Source organism: Eubalaena glacialis, chromosome 16, assembly GCF_028564815.1.
Source record: "Eubalaena glacialis isolate mEubGla1 chromosome 16, mEubGla1.1.hap2.+ XY, whole genome shotgun sequence".
Taxonomy (NCBI): Eukaryota; Metazoa; Chordata; class Mammalia; order Artiodactyla; family Balaenidae; genus Eubalaena; species Eubalaena glacialis.
Genome location: NC_083731.1, coordinates 84,006,205 through 84,025,572, shown reverse-complemented (window position 1 = coordinate 84,025,572; position 19,368 = coordinate 84,006,205). Strand labels below are relative to the sequence as shown.

Sequence of the window (19,368 nt, the reverse complement as noted above, 5' to 3'; positions counted from 1 at the left end):
CGGTATTGGAGGGTGCAGCCTCGTCTGGGAGCTCCGGGGTGCAGGCTCTGAGATGGAAGAAAGAGGTGGAGAGGTCAGGGGACGTGATGGCAGCAGGTGTGCCGGGGAGAGGGGCCTGTGTGGAAAATCACTGCGGAGGGGAGGGGACGTGCATGTCCATGGAGCTGAGGGGGTGCCGATAGAGCCCTAGGCTGGGGAGCTGGTTGACAGGCCTGACCTTGCAGGACCTCCCAAACAGTGATGGGGAGCCCGCTCCTTACAGAGGAGCAAAAGGAAGACCCTGTGTGGAGGGTGATCTGAGCAGACTCACGTTTCCAGAACAGACGGGCAGGGAGACCAAATGGGAAGCTAAGGCTGTGGTCCACATGGGCGTGGATGGTGGTGGCTTGGACCAGCGTGATGGATGTGGAGATGGAGAGATGTCCACGGTGGTGGGAGAGATGTTCAGGAGGTAAGTCGGGTAAGAGTGGTGATGTGTTGGAATAAGGGGTGAGGAAAAGGTAGCCGCCAGGGCTGAGGTCAAGGTCTCTGGCTGGGGAACCACATGAATGGGGTACCACTCACTGAGATGGAAGACGGGATGGGTGGGCTCCGCGGAGGTTCATGGACTGAGTTCTCAGACATGAAGAGTTTGAGGTCCTTTGAGACATCCACTGAAGATGTCCAGTAGGCTAAATAGAACTGGTGCTTTTGACACCTGTAGCTGGCACATGTTGTCTGACTTTTAAGAGGAAGTGGCAGAGCATCTCCTGGGGGCCTTCATGGTCTGGGTCCAAAGAGATTCTTCTTTGGTGTAAAACACAGTGCCTTTCCTTCCGGAGTTGGCCTCATTTGTGAGATCAGATGACCATGTGACACAATGAGACATTATAAGTCAGTGTGTGACTGATGAGGAGGGCTCGGGGCGTGCTGGAAGTGAGTGCAGAGGCTTCCTGGAAAAACTGATACTCACACGGGACACACCTGGCAGGCTGAGGGACAGGTGGGAGGGAAGACAGTGAAACACCGACGTGAGCAGGAGAAGAGAGAATAAACACAGCTCTGTGCTGGGACAGGGGCAGCAGGAGCGAGGTGGGAGGCCGACTGAAGATTGCAGCGTATACATCAGAAGACACTGGGTCACGGCGTCCAGCCGCTTAACGCAGAGATGTATTTGAAGATGAGACTTGTATTCTTGGAATTGTGACTTTCTATTTCACTGCCTTCTGGTCTTGTTAAAAGACAGATCAGTCATGGCAAACGGCAAACCCAAGTTCAAATGACATGAAAATTGAGTGTGTGTGTGTGCGTGCGCGTTTATGTACGTGTGTTTCTTTCCCACGCTCATGCAAAGCTTTAGGCAGTATCTAACAGCCAGTTTAGTGAAAATGATATTTTAAAATAGATGTGAGGGCCTCAAGGAAATGATGTCTATTTCCACTCCTACTCTCAACTATTGGGGGCAGCTGGGGTGACCTGTAATCAAACCTGGGGGCCCTGCCTTGGGAGGGAATGGACAGCTCTGGAGAGCCAAGGCAGAAATGGAGTAAATGACTATTCTCGAATTTTGGTTCATTTGGAAAAATGTCTTCTGATTTGAATAAAAACATGTGTCGGCACAGGGAGGATGTCTCTTCACGGGCTTTGGGCTTTGTGTTCCTGCCACACCAGGCCTGCCGTCTCCCCTCACCTCCTTTGGGGGTGGGAACCAGCCCCTGTGATTTCAGAGCCCATCAGAAAGTGTACACACGGGAGCATAGGAGAGGGCGGCCGAGGGTGTGGGTGCGCCCTCCTGATCTGCTAGGAACGGAGACCCAGTGACCATAAAATCAGCATCTTCTAGTTCCATCTGCTTCTACTGTCCAGGGTACCCGTCCACAGGCTACTTACAGAGAGGAGGCATTTGTCTAACTTCTGACTGTCCACTTTTTTCAGTAATAGGGAAACTGACTCACGTGAAACATACAAAGTAGTTCAGGGACAACTACTTTGGGGCCTATTTAAAATAAGTTGACCTATATTGTCTATAATTAAACCTGGAGTGGGATTGCATTTTGAAAAATTCTTTTAAGCTGATTTATCCTTTTTCAGTGCACCACAGCAGAATCCCCAAAGAGAGGGAGAAAAAATATCTGTGTGTATTTATAAAACATCCTCTTTGAATGAATATATTTTGTGAGAGGAAGACAGCAAGGGGAAATATTACAGCCAAAAGGATAATCTTCTCTTCCGTTGGAAGAGACTTTTTTATAATGAAACAAAGTCATGGTGGGTTCATTCCATTTACTTATCCAAGTCCAGTGGAGATCCTGTGTTCATTGGACTCTTGATGTTGTCCGAAGTTTCTGATAGAGTCAGGATTTATGCTCCCGTTCAGTAAAAATACCAGCTTTCTGTAGTCAGGGGTCTGATCTGTTATGTTCTGTCCAGAAGAAAATAGCTTCAGATGCAGAAGCACGTGTGTTCATGCTCTGGGTGCTCTTTCAGCACGTAGGGTGGGAATCCAAACAGCCCAGGAGGAGGGCTCGGCCCAAACTGCATTTTGAATTCCCACATCCTTTAACAGTCTGGGCCCTTGGAGAGCAACAGGACCGAAACAAAGGCCTCTGCTACTTGTGATCACTGAGGCTCCTATTCTGTGTGGTTTGCTTCTCTTATCTTCGGTCCTGACAACAGCTTGGATACATGAGACCTGTGCAGCCACAGCTGCCGCCATCACTCCGGGGCACACACACTGCAGACAGCCAGTGCCGCCCCAAGCACAGCCTGCGAATCATTCAAACATGGCAGCCCCAGCCAGCAGTGTCCCCACCCCACTCCTGTGTCCAGACTGCCTTAATTTAAGCCACTTCACCTGAGACAGTTATTCTCAGCTGAAAACAGACCACAGCTGCTGCTCAAATAATAGTGGTGACCTGAAAACATCTAACTATAGTTTTCAAAATACGATTAGGGGGAGCCACTGTATCAGTTTATGACACTAGTGTTGGGACCAAATTTTAATTCCAATCCCAGTTAGATTCATCCATTCATTTCATTTTTCTTCTGGGTCTCCGGTGTGCCAGTCATGCTGCTGGGCCCCCAGGGCCCCTCAGGGAACAAGAGCCACCCTGGCTTCCAGGCTACAGTGGGTGAGCGTGAGATAAGGTTATCAGGAGCATCGTAAGGCAGGCTGAAAATGTGTCATCATTTGTAAGAAAGACAGGATGATTCTACCAAAATACTCTCCCAGCACATGTTCTTTTATGGTCTGACCAGATCATTTCTGGTTTCATTGTCCCAGTGGCCCCAAGAATAACTCTTTCAGCCTGTCCCTGTTCTCTGAGGAGCGATGCTTGGAGCAGCCCTGGGTGCTGGGCACCCCACACCCACAGATCACTGAGTTGCCCGCCCTTGTTGCCCAAATGCCCAGGCAGAGAGGGGGTAGGAAGTGTAGAGATGGCAGAGACAACCAAGAAGGTCCCGGTTGCTTCCTTCCAGAAGCCTTTTCTTTACTGGTCTTGCTCTTCCCATCAGAAAAGGGGGCTAGAGAATTCCTTTAGCCCCCTGCCCCATCACACCCACACTGGGCAGGGGCCCCGGTGTTCCCCAGCACTGAAGTCTTTAGTGCAGGTGTCCTATTGCCTGGCATTACTGGAGCCCTCCCTCCACTGGTGGCCGTTTGTCCTGTCACCCCAGCTTAGGGGCAGATGAACGGCAGGATGGAGCGGCCATGTGTCAAGTCAATCAGTGACAGAATCACCAGCACCTACACCACCATCTCATCCGGACGTGAACTGAAGTGAGACATTTTCTTGTTTGCCAGAAGAGGAGAAAGATTCTCACCCACTGGGAGAACGACGTGATTATTTTAGCTTTCTGATCAAACCTTTCCTTGTATCTTCCCATACTGGGAAAGGTAGACCAGTAGGAGTGGGTGAAGGATTGGCTGTGAGGTGTGGGGTGCTTAGGAAAGGTGTTTAGGGAGAGCTTGGCTTCCAATTGCTTAGCTGGGTGGACGGTGAGGCCATTTTGCTGAGACTGATGTGGTACCTTCCACAATCTAAGGAACTGAGGTCCTATCAGTGGCAGTTAGCATTTAAAACTCCTCTTAATGCTATTTACAGCTATCATCATAAAAACTAGAAACTCCGTTAGCCTGTCCCACCTAGAAATAGAGCACATAACCCCTATGTTTGTAGCAGCACTATTCACAATAGCCAAGGCTTGGAAACAACCTAAATGTCCATCGACAGATGAATGGAAAAAGAAGATGTGGTACCTATATACAATGGAATACAACTCAGCCATAAAAAAAGAATGAAATAATGCCATTTGCAGCAACATGGATGCAACTAGAGATTATCATACTAAGTGAAGTAAGTCAGAAAGACAAAGACAAATACCACATGGTATCACTTATATGTGGAATCTAAGATATGACACAAATGAACATATTTACAAAACAGAAACAGACTCATGGACATAGAGAACAGACTTGTGGTTGCCAAGGGGGAGGGGGAGGGATGGAGTGGGAGTTTGGGATTAACAGGTGCAAACTATGAGATATAGAATGGATAAACAACAAGGTCCTACTGTATAGCACAGGGAACTATATATTCCATATCCTATGATAAACCACAATGGAAAAGAATCTAAAAAAGAGTGGATATATGTATATGTATAACTGATACACTTTGCTGTACAGCAGAAATTAACACAACATTGTAAATCAACTATACTTCAATTAAAAAAATCAAAAAAAAAAAAAAGAAGGAAATACAGCGCGTATACGGTGGTGGCAGCGCTTCACCCTGTGCACCGTTTGCTGGAGCTCAGAACTTTGTCGTGCTGCCCTGTGAAATCACAGCTGTGTGGCTCTGAGCACCCAGCACAGCCCCTGCCCCAGAGCCCAAGGTGGGTTGTCCCCAGCTCTACCAGCCTACAGGAAATCACCCCGTGGTTGGGCAGCACCCAGGATGAGGGCCTACAGCCCACCCCGGGCCTGCTCTCAACCCCAGCGTGTCCCCGGGATTGGCCTTCAGTCTGCTCTCAACCCCAGCCTGTGCCCAGGGTTGGCATTCAGTCCGCCAGTGCCAGGCTCCTGGGGAGCTGCTGATCTCACCAGTGGAAAAATCAAGATGCCATCCAGAAGGCTGGCTTTGTCCTCTTCTCATTATCTTTTACGGTTTCCCTGATTCATTTTGTGGGTAAATGAAGTGCCATTTGATAAAATGCAGCACACTGAGCTTTCTAAACAGAAGAGTCCTTTGCCATCTCCCCAAACGGAAAGAATACTCAGACTAAACTTGGTTCTCTAGGATCCAAAGTCCGGCTTCTGTCTACACACGCAGAGCTTGGATTTAATTCTTTATTTTGGCTTCCTAGTTATCAAGACAGCTAAAAGCCACGTTCATAGCTTATAATAATCAAGTCAATTTTGACTTTCCTACTACACATCATTTTATCTTCAAACTGAGAAATAATTAAGCCACCTTTGCAGGCATTGCAAATTGGGCTAAAAACGAGGGAAATGCCCTATGACACATGGTCTGTGAATGACTTATATCGGATTATCACCTCTGAGTAGAATTTGAGTTTGATTCTGTTAGTATATGATTTTTGATGGGCACGTTTTTGACTTTTGTCTCCATTTGAACTGAAAAGACAGGTTCATATTTTGTGTCTCACTGTATATATCTTGCCCAAGGCTGTTGTCTTGCCCCCAGCCATCTGTCCTAGTGGAAATGCCATCACAAAGTGCCATTTGCATTTATTTTTCCATCCCTTCTTTTTCTCATAACGGTGATTATCTGTAAATGTTGCTTATTAACATCTCATAGACACTGTTACATTCTGGATGGCTGTGTGCTCCTGGGCACAGCTGTTTCAATCATTGTTTCCTTTTACTGACAGAAAGGAGAAACCAAAGGTTGTTTTGACAATAATCTTTTTTTTTTTTTAATAAAGAGAGACTACTGGAAGGAAGGAAGAGTAAGGAAGCATGAGGCCCAAATTATTTGTAGGAGAGGGCTGTACAAGAGGGTCAAGAGTAGCTTAAGAGTCAAATCAATTGATGCGCTGGACAAACAGTGGGTTTGTAAGATGCATTTACATTGAATCTGAAAAGATGTTTTGAACTGAAAGAGGCATTGGCTGGGAGCAGAGTCACTGCAAATGATGCCGTTGAAGAGAAGGTGGGGTCTCCTTGCTCCAAGGGCACATAGAGAAGCAGGCTGAGTTTTGCCTTATTAAGAAAATCCATAGCGTTTATGCACAGCAGGGCCAAGATTATTAATCAGAATGCCTAAAATCCATATTTGTCATCGGTTCACTAGGCTATGCTGGTACTGCCACTTAACAAACCCTTCTGGGGATGCTACTTGTTTTGCTTAAATAGCAATTTTAAGAAGACCAGAACAGACCCGTGAGACGCGGGTAGGAGCAGTATGTGGGGTAGTTGTCTCCAAGGGGCGGCAAGGGAAAAGGATTAGCCATGTCGTCTTTGATCAGAAAGGTGATGAGCACCGCGAAAGCCCCAGCGGCTCTTGGTCCCTGCAGTCAGGCTGTGTTAGTCGACGGGACCGTTTACATTTCAGGACAGCTAGCCATGGATCCTGCAAGTGGATAGCTTGTGCCAGGAGGGGTGGCAGAAGAGACTAAACAAGCTCTTACAAACATGGGTGAAATTCTGAAAGCAGCAGGCTGTGACTTCACAATGTGGTAAAAACAACTGTTTTGCTGGGTGACATAAATGACTTCAATACTGTCAATGACATCTACAAACAATATTTCCAGAGTAGTTTTCCTGCAAGAGCTGCTCAGGTTGCTGCTTTGCCCAAAGGAAGGCAAAGTGTTGAGACCGAAGCAGTAGCTGTCCAAGGACCTCTTGTGACAGCATCACTCTGAGTGGGCCCAGTGTTATTTAGTCTGGAATTTTAATAATGTTTTTAAATTAACATCTTAATTTTTACAATCTTTGTTGGGAGGTGTAAGGTTGACTGAAATATCTGAAGTTATTATGGAAATACCATATAATAAGGGGAATTGAACGTGAATTGAAGATTAATGATGAATCTAGTTATTGATGTTGTAAATTACACCTCTATGTTTGCATACAAATTGTGAAATTTTTTGTTCTAGTTCTGTGAAAAATGCCAGTGGTAGTTTGATAGGGATTGCATTGAATCTGTAGATTGCTTTGGGTGGTATAGTCATTTTCACGATGTTGATTCTTCCAATCCAAGAACATGGTATTTCTCTCCATCTATTTGTATCATCTTTAATTTCTTTCATCAGTGTCTTATAATTTTCTGCATACAGGTCTTTTGTCTCCTTAAGTAGGTTTATTCCTAGATATTTTATTCTTTTTGTTGCAGTGCTAAATGGGAGTGTTTTCTTAATTTCACTTTCAGATTTTTCATCATTAGTGTATAGGAATGCAAGAGATTTCTGTGCATCTTGAGAACAAAAAACGGAGCTGGAGGAATCAGGCTCCCTGACTTCAGACTATATTACAGAGCTACAGTAATCAAGACAGTATGGTACTGGCACAAAAACAGAAATATAGATCAATGGAACAGGATAGAAAGCCCAGAGATAAACCCACGCACATATGGTCACCTTATCTTTGATAAAGGAGGCAAGAGTATACAGTGGAGAAAAGACAGCCTCTTCTATAAGTGGTGCTGGGAAAACTGGACAGCTCCCTGTAAAAGAATGAAATTAGACAGCCCTCAGAATGGGAGAAAATATTTGCAAACCAAGCAACTGACATAGGATTAATCTCCAAAATATACAAGTAGCTCATGCAGTGCAATATCAAACAAACAACCCAATCCAAAAATGGGCAGAAGACCTAGATAGACATTTCTCCAAAGAAGATATACAGATTGCCAACAAACACATGAAAGTATGCTGAACATCACTAATCATTAGAGAAATACAAATCAAAACTACAATGAGGTATCACCTCACACCGGTCAGAATGGCCATCATCAAAAAATCTACAAACAATAAATGCTGGAGAGGGTGTGGAGAAAGGGCACCCTCTTGCACTGTTGGTGGGAATGTAAATTGATACAGCCACTGTGGAGAACGGTATGGAGGTCCCTTAAAAAACTAAAAGTATAACTACCATATGACCCAGCAATCCCACTACCGGGCATATACCCTGAGAAAACCATAATTCAAAAAGAGTCATGTACCACAATGTTCATTGCAGCACTATTTACAATAGCCAGGACATGGAAGCATCCTGAGTGTCCATCGACAGATGAATGGATAAAGAAGATGTGGCATATATATATACAGTAGGATATTACTCAGCCATAAAAAGAAACGTAATTGAGTCGTTTGTAGTGAGTTGGATGGACCTAGAGTCTGTCATACAGAGTGAAGTAAGTCAGAGAGAGAAAAACAAATACCGTATGCTAACACATATATATGGAATCTAAAAAAAAAATGGTTCTGATGAACCTAGGGGCAGGACAGGAATAAAGACGCAGATGTGGAGAATGGACTTGAGGACACGGGAAGAGGGAAGGGTAAGCTGGGAAGAAGTGAGAGAGTGGCATTGACATACATACACTACCAAATGTAAAATAGAGAGCTAGTGGGAAGCAGCAGCATAGCACAGGGAGATCAGCTTGGTGCTTTGTGACCCCCTGGAGGTGTGGAATAGGCAGGTTGGGAGGGAGATGCAAGAGGGAAGGGATATGGGGATGTATGTATATGTATAGCTGATTCACTTTGTTGTACAGCAGAGACTAACAACATTGTAAAGGAATTATACTCCAGTAAAGATGTTAAAAAAAAAAAAAAAGATTTAGCCACCTACAGGCTCTCATTAAAGGAACTTCCAAATAACAAAAATGAGAAAAAATAGTCTCAGAAAGAAGGTCTGATTTGGAAGAAGGGATGTTATGTCTGGAAATGGATGTGTTACAAGCAGTCAGCACTTAATGAGGAATGAAGGAAGAACCCCAGTAAAACAGTGGGAGGCAATACAGAAGAAATAAGGATCCAGACTTTGCCTTGGAAGAGCTTATGAATTGATTGAGACCTTAAGAACATCTCTGAGCGGCACAGAAATGATGAAATGTTAAAGACCCGAGGTTCTGGAAAAGAGGAGATTGTGTGATGTTATTACTGCGGCATCTGTTTAATAAACTGAAAGGACCTAATATCTAATCAGAGCAGATAATAATCTCTCCTGGAATCTCTGAAATCTGGCCTTTTTTCTTCCATGGACTGAATAGAGGGTCGTAGGATGGCCCTTTGTCAACAATGGCCAGAGTTAATGCTAAAACGTCATCATTAGTTATTCATTCCTACGCGTTAAACAGACCCTCCCCCTAGGATATAGTATGCATAGCAGTTCAGAGGTGCACCTGGTGCTTTAGCAGAGCGGGCCTGGGTATCATTTTTAAAATTTCAAATCTTACGCTCTTTGCTATTACTCAGAAGAGATGGGACAAGCCCACAGCTTTCTCCCTTTGGTTGTTTGTCTTATGCATATTGATTTATGATAAAATATATATTAGAGACGTTAGCATTTTATCTATCATAAGCGTTGCAGATATTTTCTTTGATCTGTAGATTTCTTTTTACTTGGTTATGCTGTCTTTTTTTTTTTTTTTTTAAACTTTGGGTTTATTTATTTATTTATTTATTTATTTATTTATTTATGGCTGTGTTGGGTCTTCGTTTCTGTGCGAGGGCTTTCTCTAGTTGCGGCAAGTGGGGGCCACTCTTCATCGCGGTGCGCTGGCCTCTCATTATCGCGGACTCTCTTGTTGCGGAGCACAGGCTCCAGACGCGCAGGCTCAGTAATTGTGGCTCACAGGCCTAGTTGCTCCGCGGCATGTGGGATCTTCCCAGACCAGGGCTCGAACCCGTGTCCCCTGCATTGGCAGGCAGATTGTCAACCACTGCGCCACCAGGGAAGCCCTATGCTGTCTTTTAACATATATAAGATTTTGCTTTGGTCTGTAGTCAAGTCTATGACTATTCCCTTTACGTCTTATGGGTTTGATTTCATACTTAGGAAGACCTTCCATCCCCAAGATGATAATGATACTAGTGTATATTTGCCACTGATACCTTGATAGTTTTAATTTTAATGTTTAGATCTTAAATCCATATGAAATTTGCTTTGGTATGTGATTTGAGGTAGAGGGTTCACCTTTTTGTTTTTCCACATAAGTAGTCTATTGTCTTAACACCACTGATGGATGCTCCATTACTTCCCATGAATTTGAAATGCCACCTTTATTATATTTTGAGTTCCAAAAGGTACATTGTTCTGATTCTGGCTCCTTTTGTTCCATTGATCAACTTACCTGGGCCAGACCAAACTGTTTTAATTACTGTAGTTTAGTTGATAGAGATAGAGATATCAAGCATTTCCTCATCATTATTTTAAAAAAATTTTCATGGCTATTCTCAGGCATTTTTCTCTTTCAGTTGAATTGTTAAAACAACTTGTCAAGTTTTAAAAAAAAAAAGGCTCATTGGGATTTAAATTTTAATTGCCCCGGATTTGGAGATTAATTTGAAAAGAATTGACATCTTTACAATATAGGATCATTTAATCAAGAGCAAAAAATGGTATTACCTCATTTATTCAGGAATTAAGTTGTGTGTGTGTGTGTGCGCGTGCACACACGCACATATGTCTGTGTCAATATCCATACGTTTTTCGTATTGGTACTGTACATTTCTGAATATGAAATTTGTGCATGGGTTTGTTCCTCCTTTCAGCTTTCCGCCCACAACTACCTATGTAAGAATCACCAATGATATTCGAGTGCCTTTTGATTATGTCACTGTGCTGGGTACCCAAACCCCAGCACCTTGGCCCCAACAAATTTGACCATCAACAGACAAGAACTCTGCCCAATGGCATGTTTTGTCCTGGAGAGCGTCTGCTTGAACCAGTCAGAGCCTCTCTCTTAGGGATTTTGTTTTGAGATATAGTAATAGAATCCGCAGGGGTAGTGGAGTCAAGAAGCTGAAAAAGAGAAAGCAGTGAGCAAAAGCCAAGAGGCAGTTCCATTCATGAGTAAGCATAAAGCACGTGATAAAGAAAAGCATCTAGAGGTAATAGTGGGCATCAGCTGCAGTAAAACAAATACAAAATATAGGAAAAAGCGAATCATGCGTATGGCAGAGTTGCAAGTGTAGGAAGCAGGGAACACCAGTTACTGAAGGATGAGAAGATCACTGGGGCAGCCTCTTGAATAGTCGTATTATTGAGCCACCCAGAGCTGTTTTGTCTCCTGTGTATTCCAGTCTTCTATGAAGTTGGTCTGTGATATTGTTTTTCACTTCTCTGTATTTCTTTCCAATAAATGCGCATAAACTTAAAGCTCAACTTTGGGAGGGAGGGCAGGGAGTTAGATGCACGTCCTCAAGCTACCATCTTAAATGAAAAACCTGTTTCTCCTTCTTAGCAGAAAACCTTGCCTTCTACTTCGTCATGAAGAATAAGACTAATAAGCACGATCTCCCTCACTTTCTCTCACCCCTGCTCTCTTGCAAATATACCTCTCTATTACTCCTCCCTTGTTTCTTACCAGTCTCAGGATGAGTAGCCCCTTCCTCTCATTCAAATTCAGTGTCTTCTCCCTCCACCTCTTGACCCCATGCACACAGGCTTGTGCTCTTGATTTTAATCCCTGGCCTCTACTCTGGGGGCTTTGCTCATCAACCACCCTCCCTACTTATTTCTTTAGCTCCTCCTTCCTTCCTGACCTCTCTCACCCTATAAACATGCTCTTCTCCCTAAGGTACAGCTCCTGTCACTCCCCATCTCTACCTGTGGTCTAATCTTTCTGCTCCTTCACCCATCTTAATCAGCTTCCTGTGGGTGCTGCATTCACGGAGGGCATCCCCAACGATGTCCGAGTTGCCGGTGGTAAAGGGTATTTTTCAATCCCTATCTTGACTCTCTTTGCTGATCATTTTGGTTGTGCCTTAATTCTAGAAACTTCACTTCCTTAGCCTCTGATATCACACTCTTCTGATTTTCCTTGTTTTCTACCACTTCTTACCATTTCTTTTCTCTCTTTCTTTTTCAACTGAGCTCCTCTTTCTTATCCCATCCCTGGATAATCCTGTCCTGGTTACTAGGTTACTGCTAAGGGCTGCCCAGACTCTAGCCCTGAGCATCCCAATGTGTACATCCAGCTTCCTGCTTGTTTCCGCCCAGCTGCCAAGAACATCGATTCAGCAGATTTCAAACAGTGTTCCTGGGCTTCCTGTCATACCTTCTCCTACCCTTGTTCACTCTATTTCATTTTGGAGTGAACCCTTGTTCACTCTATTCAAATAGAGTGAACGCTTGTTCACTCTATTTCATATTTCATTTCATTTCATCACCTAAACTAGGAAACTGGTAGTCTTCTCTGTTGGTTAATTCCATGTGTCACCTTGACTAGGCCATGGGGTGCCCAGGCATTTGTTCAAACGTTATCTTGGTGTATGTGTGAGGATGTTTATGGATGAGATTAACATTTGAAATGGTAGACTGAATACAGCAGATTGCCCTTTCCACTAAGGGTGGGCCACATCCAATCAGTTGATCCAGAATAGACTTTTACTCAAAAAGGCTGAGTAAGAGAGCATTCTTTTGCCTAACTGCCTTCAAGCAGGCACATTGGCTTTTTTGTACCTTCAGACTCAATCTGAAACATGGGCTATTCCTTGGTCTTGAGTAAGTCAGCTTTCAAACTGGACCTACACCATTGGCTCAGGCCTCTGAACTCAGATTGGGAGCTACACCATCTGCTCTCCTGGGACTCCAGCTTGCGGACAGCTGACTGAGACTTCTCAGCCTCCATGACTGCATCAACCAATTCCTCATAATAAATCTCTTCATATATTTAAAACATATGTATATATACATATGTATATGTATATACACATGTATATACATTATACATATCATACATTTTCTATGTACCTGTGCAGATGCATATATATAGGATATGTAATTGGAGATATGTATATATCTATTGGTTCTTTTTCTCTGGAGAACTTGGACTGATACACCCTCCTTGCCTTATTCCTCTCCAGTTTTTTCTCATGAATGTGTATACTTACATCTATATATCTTTCTTACATCTATTTATCTTGTCTCTCCAGGACACTCCATCCACAGTCTGTCTATCTAGTACTTACCTGTCTCAAGTCTTGATTGCTTTGAGAAGGAGCTACCTGAAATACCAGTCACCATGTCCCTTCCCTAATAAGAACCTTCCAGCAGCCCTCCAGGGTCACAGGGTCAACAGAATAGAACCAAGCTCCTTGATTTGAGAGTCTAGGCCATTACTTGTCCCCTGCCTGCCTCCCTGGCTTTATTTCTCTCCACAAAAATCCCATTTTAACATTGTCCTTGGAGCCACAGGAGGCTTCCCTGGCTTACTTACCCCAGACGGAGACCACCGAACTGATAGATTTAATTCTGTGCTAACACCTGAGTCAGCCCCGTGCCCTATCAGACTCCCTGAACCACCTCTAGAGTTTAAACCTACATCATGGACAGAATGAGGAAGGGGAAAAGGTTGGGTAGAAAAAAGATGTGCTTTATTCTTTTCCCCTTGGGACTTGTCCTCATGACAAATCAGAATGTGCAAAGCAAATAGCTGCCCGGTCACCAAAAAGGGGATATGCTCAAAACTGTGCTTGTAGCTCAACTTCTAATAAACACGAAATCTGGGTTTCCTTCTGCCTTCCTGAAGTCTTTCTGCCCAATCTCCTGGAATCCTTACTTAACTCCAAATAAGAGGCCACTGGAGATTCAGTAATAGCAGGTTTTGTTTTTCAAATGTTACATTGAGTTATTAAGCTTCAAGAAGCTTTTCTTGTTGTTCACCATTGATATATTGATTGTGGAACTAAATTTTTTATCTTTTTAAAATACTGAGCAGTAAATCTTCAATTGTTTTTCATATTTTCAGGAAAATAAAATAATCCAGCTTATAGTCAATGACGGAGGAAAAGTGCCTGTTTTTTTTTTTTTTTTTTTTTGCCACTGAGGAGTAGTTTAATGTTCTTGGGGAATTTGTGATTAATTAATTTCATTTGAGTAATCAACACTTATAATCATGTTAAATAGCTATGGCTTAAGCATTTTGATTTGCTTCTTAAATAATCTTATCAGAATCCCGACAAAAATTTTCAGCTTTAAATCATATTGACAACCTCTTCTTGACTTTATTATCCAAATATGAGGGTGAGGGCTTTTAATATTTATTTATTTGGTTGGGCCAGGTCTTAGTTGCAGCAAGCAGGCTCCTTAGTTGCGGCTCACTGGCTCCTTAGTTGCGGCCCACAGACTCCTTAGTTGTGGCATGCGAACTCTTAGTTGCAGCATGCATGTGGGATCTAGTTCCCTGACCAGGGATCGAACCCGGGCCCCCTGCACTGGGAGCACAGAGTCTTATCCACTGTGCTACGAGGGAAGTCCTGAGGGTGAGGGCTTTTAGAAATTTTATAAGCATCAAAAATTTTTAAATGAAAGCGTCCAGTTTAATACTGTTTCTTATTTATTGGAACAGAAACCCAAATTACATAGCACAGCCCACCCAAAAGAGTTAGCTTCTGAGGTTCTATATTTTAATCCTGCAGAGTGTAAGTGACTTATAAAACCTTTCAGAAAAGACTTGGCAAATTTAGTAGTGAGAGAGCAGAATCGTCACCCTCTGCAGGTTTGCTGTGACATTGGAGAATGTCTTGCTACAAGTGAGGTTCTTATGCATGTGAAATACTCCAAACATACAGAAAAGTATAAGGAATTATTTAATGACAAGTATGTGCTTGTTATCTAAGTTTAATAAACCTTAACATCTTGCCATATTTTCTTTAGATGTTTTACTTTAAAAATAAAATATTTTAGATAAAGGTGAAGCCCCCCATGTACCTCTCCACCATCTTATGACCCTCCCTCCCAAGAAGAAATCTGCTCTGCGTTAGTTATTGTTATATAACAAATTACCACAAAACATAGCAGCCTAAAACAGCAAACATTTGTGACCTCACAGCTTCTGAGGGTCAGGTATCTGGGAGAGGCTTAGCTGGTGGAAGCTGGTGGTTCTGACTTGGGCTCTCTTACCAGGTTGCCATCAACTCACAGTTCAACTGGGCTAAGATCCCCCTCAGACTCACTCACGTGTTGGCAGAACTCAGCTGCTCTCTGGCTGGAGGCTCCTGTCCTCCCCACGTGGGCCTTTCCCATGGCCACTGCAACAGATCAGAGAGAGATTGAAAACGGGATGCTAAAGATGGAAGACAAGTCTTTTATAACCTCACTTGGAGGTTAAAGTGACTTACCATCACTTCTGCCATATGCTTTTTTTTTTTTTTTTTTCACACACACTGTATTTTATTTTTACAAGAGATAAATAGACTGACACCAAGCATTGTACATGGATGACCACAACAAAAGCAACAATGATTGCAATTACCAAACATGAAACACACTCATACTATGTCATAATATTGACATTCAGTCCAGTAATCCTCCACTGCAACAGCTCCTTTACTTTGCAGTGAAAATTGATTTGTATATTCTTTGCCTCTGAGTTCTTGTGGGATTTTTTCTTTTTTTAAATTCAACCAGAAAGTCACAAAAATTATACTCATCCTCATCAGTTCACTCAGTCCCATGTAATTAATTTTTTTTTTTCATCTTGATCTTTTGTTAGCACTTTTATGAGCTCATCAGTTTTTCATTAGAGTTCTGAAAATGCTTATTCATTCAGTTCAGCAGTACAGTCAGGTACCAGAAACCTGTACTTGTCAGAGTCTTTTCCATGAATTTCCTGAAGATGAAACCCTTTTATAGGAACATATTTACAAAAGCATCAGAGTACACCCAGAACTGTCTGTAAATGACAAAAGACTTAAAAATGACCACGGTTAAAGATTTGATGAAAGTTCATAATAATGCAGTTGACAAGAAAATTAGTTATTTCTGAGATATACATTTTAAAGTAATAACTAGGATTATGACTTATAATATTATACCAGAACATATAAGATTTTTAGAAATTTCATGTAATGTCTGAAACATTTATATTAACATATTTCCATACAAATAACCCAATGAAAGTTTAGTATTAGTTGTTTTGTTTGTTTGTTTATACTGCAGGTTCTTATTAGTCATCAATTTTATACACATCAGTGTATACATGTCAATCCCAATCGCCCAATTCAGCACACCACTATCCCCACCCCACCGCAGTTTTCCCCCCTTGGTGTCCATATGTCTGTTCTCTACATCTGTGTCTCAACTTCTGCCCTGCAAACCAGCTCATCTGTACCATTTTTCTAGGTTCCACATACATGCGTTAATATACAATATTTGTTTTTCTCTTTCTGACTTACTTCACTCTGTATGACAGTCTCTAGATTCATCCACGTCTCAACAAATGACTCAATTTCGTTCCTTTTTATGGCTGAGTAATATTCCATTGTATATATGTACCACAACTTCTTTATCCATTCGTCTGTTGATGGGCATTTAGGTTGCTTCCATGACCTGGCTATTGTAAATAGTGCTGCAATGAACATTCGGGTGCATGTGTCTTTTTGAATTACGGTTTTCTCTGGGTATATGCCCAGTAGTGGGGTTGCTGGGTCCTATGGTAGTTCTATTTTTAGTTTTTTAAGGAACCTCCATACTGTGCTCCATAGTGGCTGTATCAATTTACATTCCCACCAACAGTGCAAGAGGGTTCCCTTTTCTCCACACCCTCTCCAGCATTTGTTGTTTGTAGATTTTCTGATGATGCCCATTCTAATTGGTGTGAGGTGATACCTCATTGTAGTTTTGATTTGCATTTCTCTAATAATTAGTGATGTTGAGCATCTTTTCATGTGCTTCTTGGCCGTCTGTATGTCTTCTTTGGAGAAATGTCTATTTAGGTCTTCTGCCCATTTTTGGATTGGGGTGTTTGTTTCTTTAATATTGAGCTGCATGAGCTGTTTATATATTTTGGAGATTAATCCTTTGTCTGTTGATTCATTTGCAAATATTTTCTCCCATTCTGAGGGTTGTCTTTTCGTCTTCTTTATGGTTTCCTTTGCTGTGCAAAAGCTTTGAAGTTTCATTAGGTCCCATTTGTTTATTTTTGTTTTTATTTCCATTACTCTAGGAGGTGGATCAAAAAAGATCTTGCTGTGATTTATGTCAAAGAGTGTTCTTCCTATGTTTTCCTCTAAGAGTTTTATAGTGTCCAGTCTTACATTTAAGTCTGTAATCCATTTTGAGTTTATTTTTGTGTATGGTGTTAGGGAGTATTCTAATTTCATTCTTTTACATGTAGCTGTCCAGTTTTCCCAGCACCACTTATTGAAGAGACTGTCTTTTCTCCATCGTATATCTTTGCCTCCTTTGTCATAGATTAGTTGACCATAGGTGCGTGGGTTTATCTCTGGGCTTTCTATCTTGTTCCATTGATCTATGTTTCTGTTTTTGTGCCAGTACCATATTGTCTTGATTACTGTAGCTTTGTAGTATAGTCTGAAGTCAGGGAGTCTGATTCCTCCAGCTCCGTTTTTTTCCCTCAAGACTGCTTTGGCTATTCGGGGTCTTTTGTGTCTCCATACAAATTTTAAGATGATTTTTTCTAGCTCCGTAAAAAATGCCATTGGTAATTTGATAGGGATTGCATTGAATCTGTAGATTGCTTTGGGTAGTATAGTCATTTTCACAATGTTGATTCTTCCAATCCAAGAACATGGTATATCTCTCCATCTGTTGGTATCATCTTTAATTTCTTTCATCAGTGTCTTATAGTTTTCTGCATACAGGTCTTTTGTCTCCCTAGGTAGGTTTATTCCTAGGTATTTTATTCTTTTTGTTGCAATGGTAAATGGGAGTGTTTCCATAATTTCTCTTTCAGATTTTTCATCATTAGTGTATAGGAATGCAAGAGATTTCTGTGCATTAATTTTGTATCCTGCAACTTTACCATATTCATTAATTAGCTCTAGCAGTTTTCTGGTGGCAGTTTTAGGATTCTCTATGTATAGTATCATGTCATCTGCAAACAGTGACAGTTTTACTTCTTCTTTTCCAATTTGTATTCCTTTTATTTCTTTTTCTTCTCTGATTGCCGTGGCTAGGACTTCCAGAACTATGTTGAATAATAGTGGTGAGAGTGGACATCCTTGTCTTGTTCCTGATCTTAGAGGAAATGCTTTCAGTTTTTCACCGTTGAGAATGATGTTTGCTGTGGGTTTGTCATATATGGCCTTTATTATGTTGAGGTAGGTTCCCTCTATGCCTGCTTTCTGGAGAGTTTTTATCATAAATGGGTGTTGAATTTTGTCAAAAGCTTTTTCTGCATCTATTGAGATGATCATATGGTTTTTATTCTTCAATTTGTTAATATGGTGTATCACATTGATTGATTTGCGTATATTGAAGAATCCTTGCATCCCTGGGATAAATCCCACTTGATCGTGGTGTATGATCCTTTTAATGTGTTGTTGGATTCTGTTTGCTAGTATTTTGTTGAGGATTTTTGCATCTATATTCATCAGTGATATTGGTCTGTAATTTTCTTTTTTTGTAGTGTCTTTGTCTGGTTTTGGTATCAGGGTGATGGTGGCCTCATAGAATGAGTTTGGGAGTGTTCCTTCCTCTGCAATTTTTTGGAAGAGTTTGAGAAGGACAGGTGTTAGCTCTTTTCTAAATGTTTGATAGAATTCACCTGTGAAGCCATCTGGTCCTGGACTTTTGTTTGTTGGAAGATTTTTAATCACAGTTTCAATTTCATTACTTGTGATTGGTCTGTTCATATTTTCTGCTTCTTCCTGGTTCAGTCTTGGAAGGTTATACCTTTCTAAGAATTTGTCCATTTCTTCCAGGTTGTCCATTTTATTGGCATAAAGTTGCTTGTAGTAGTCTCTTAGGATGCTTTGTATTTCTGCGGTGTCTGTTGTAACTTCTCCTTTTTCATTTCTGATTTTATTGATTTGAGTCCTCTCCCTCTTTTTCTTGATGAGTCTGGCTAATGGCTTATCAATTTTGTTTATCTTCTCAAAGAACCAGCTTTTAGTTTTATTGATCTTTGCTATTGTTTTCTTTGTTTCTATTTTATTTATTTCTGCTCTGATCTTTATGATTTCTTTCCTTCTGCTAACTTTGGGTTTTGTTTGTTCTTCTTTCTCTAGTTTCTTTAGGTGTAAGGTTAGATTGTTTACTTGAGATTTTTCTTGTTTCTTTAGGTAGGCTTGTATAGCTATAAACTTCCCTCTTAGAACTGCTTTTGCAGCATCCCATAGGTTTTGGGTTGTCGTGTTTTCATTGTCATTTGTCTCTAGGTATTTTTTGATTTCCTCTTTGATTTCTTCAGTAATCTCTTGGTTATTTAGTAACGTATTGTTTAGCCTCCA

At 41.7% G+C, this 19,368-nt stretch overlaps 1 protein-coding gene and 1 pseudogene across 1 annotated transcript in view; both read left to right on the top strand.

Moving 5' to 3' along the window:
- Window positions 1–19,368, top strand: part of MTUS2 (microtubule associated scaffold protein 2) — a 318,132-nt gene that overhangs the window by 220,736 nt on the left and 78,028 nt on the right. The window lies entirely within an intron of this gene.
- On the top strand, window positions 6,361–6,867 carry LOC133076534 (2-iminobutanoate/2-iminopropanoate deaminase-like; annotated as a pseudogene).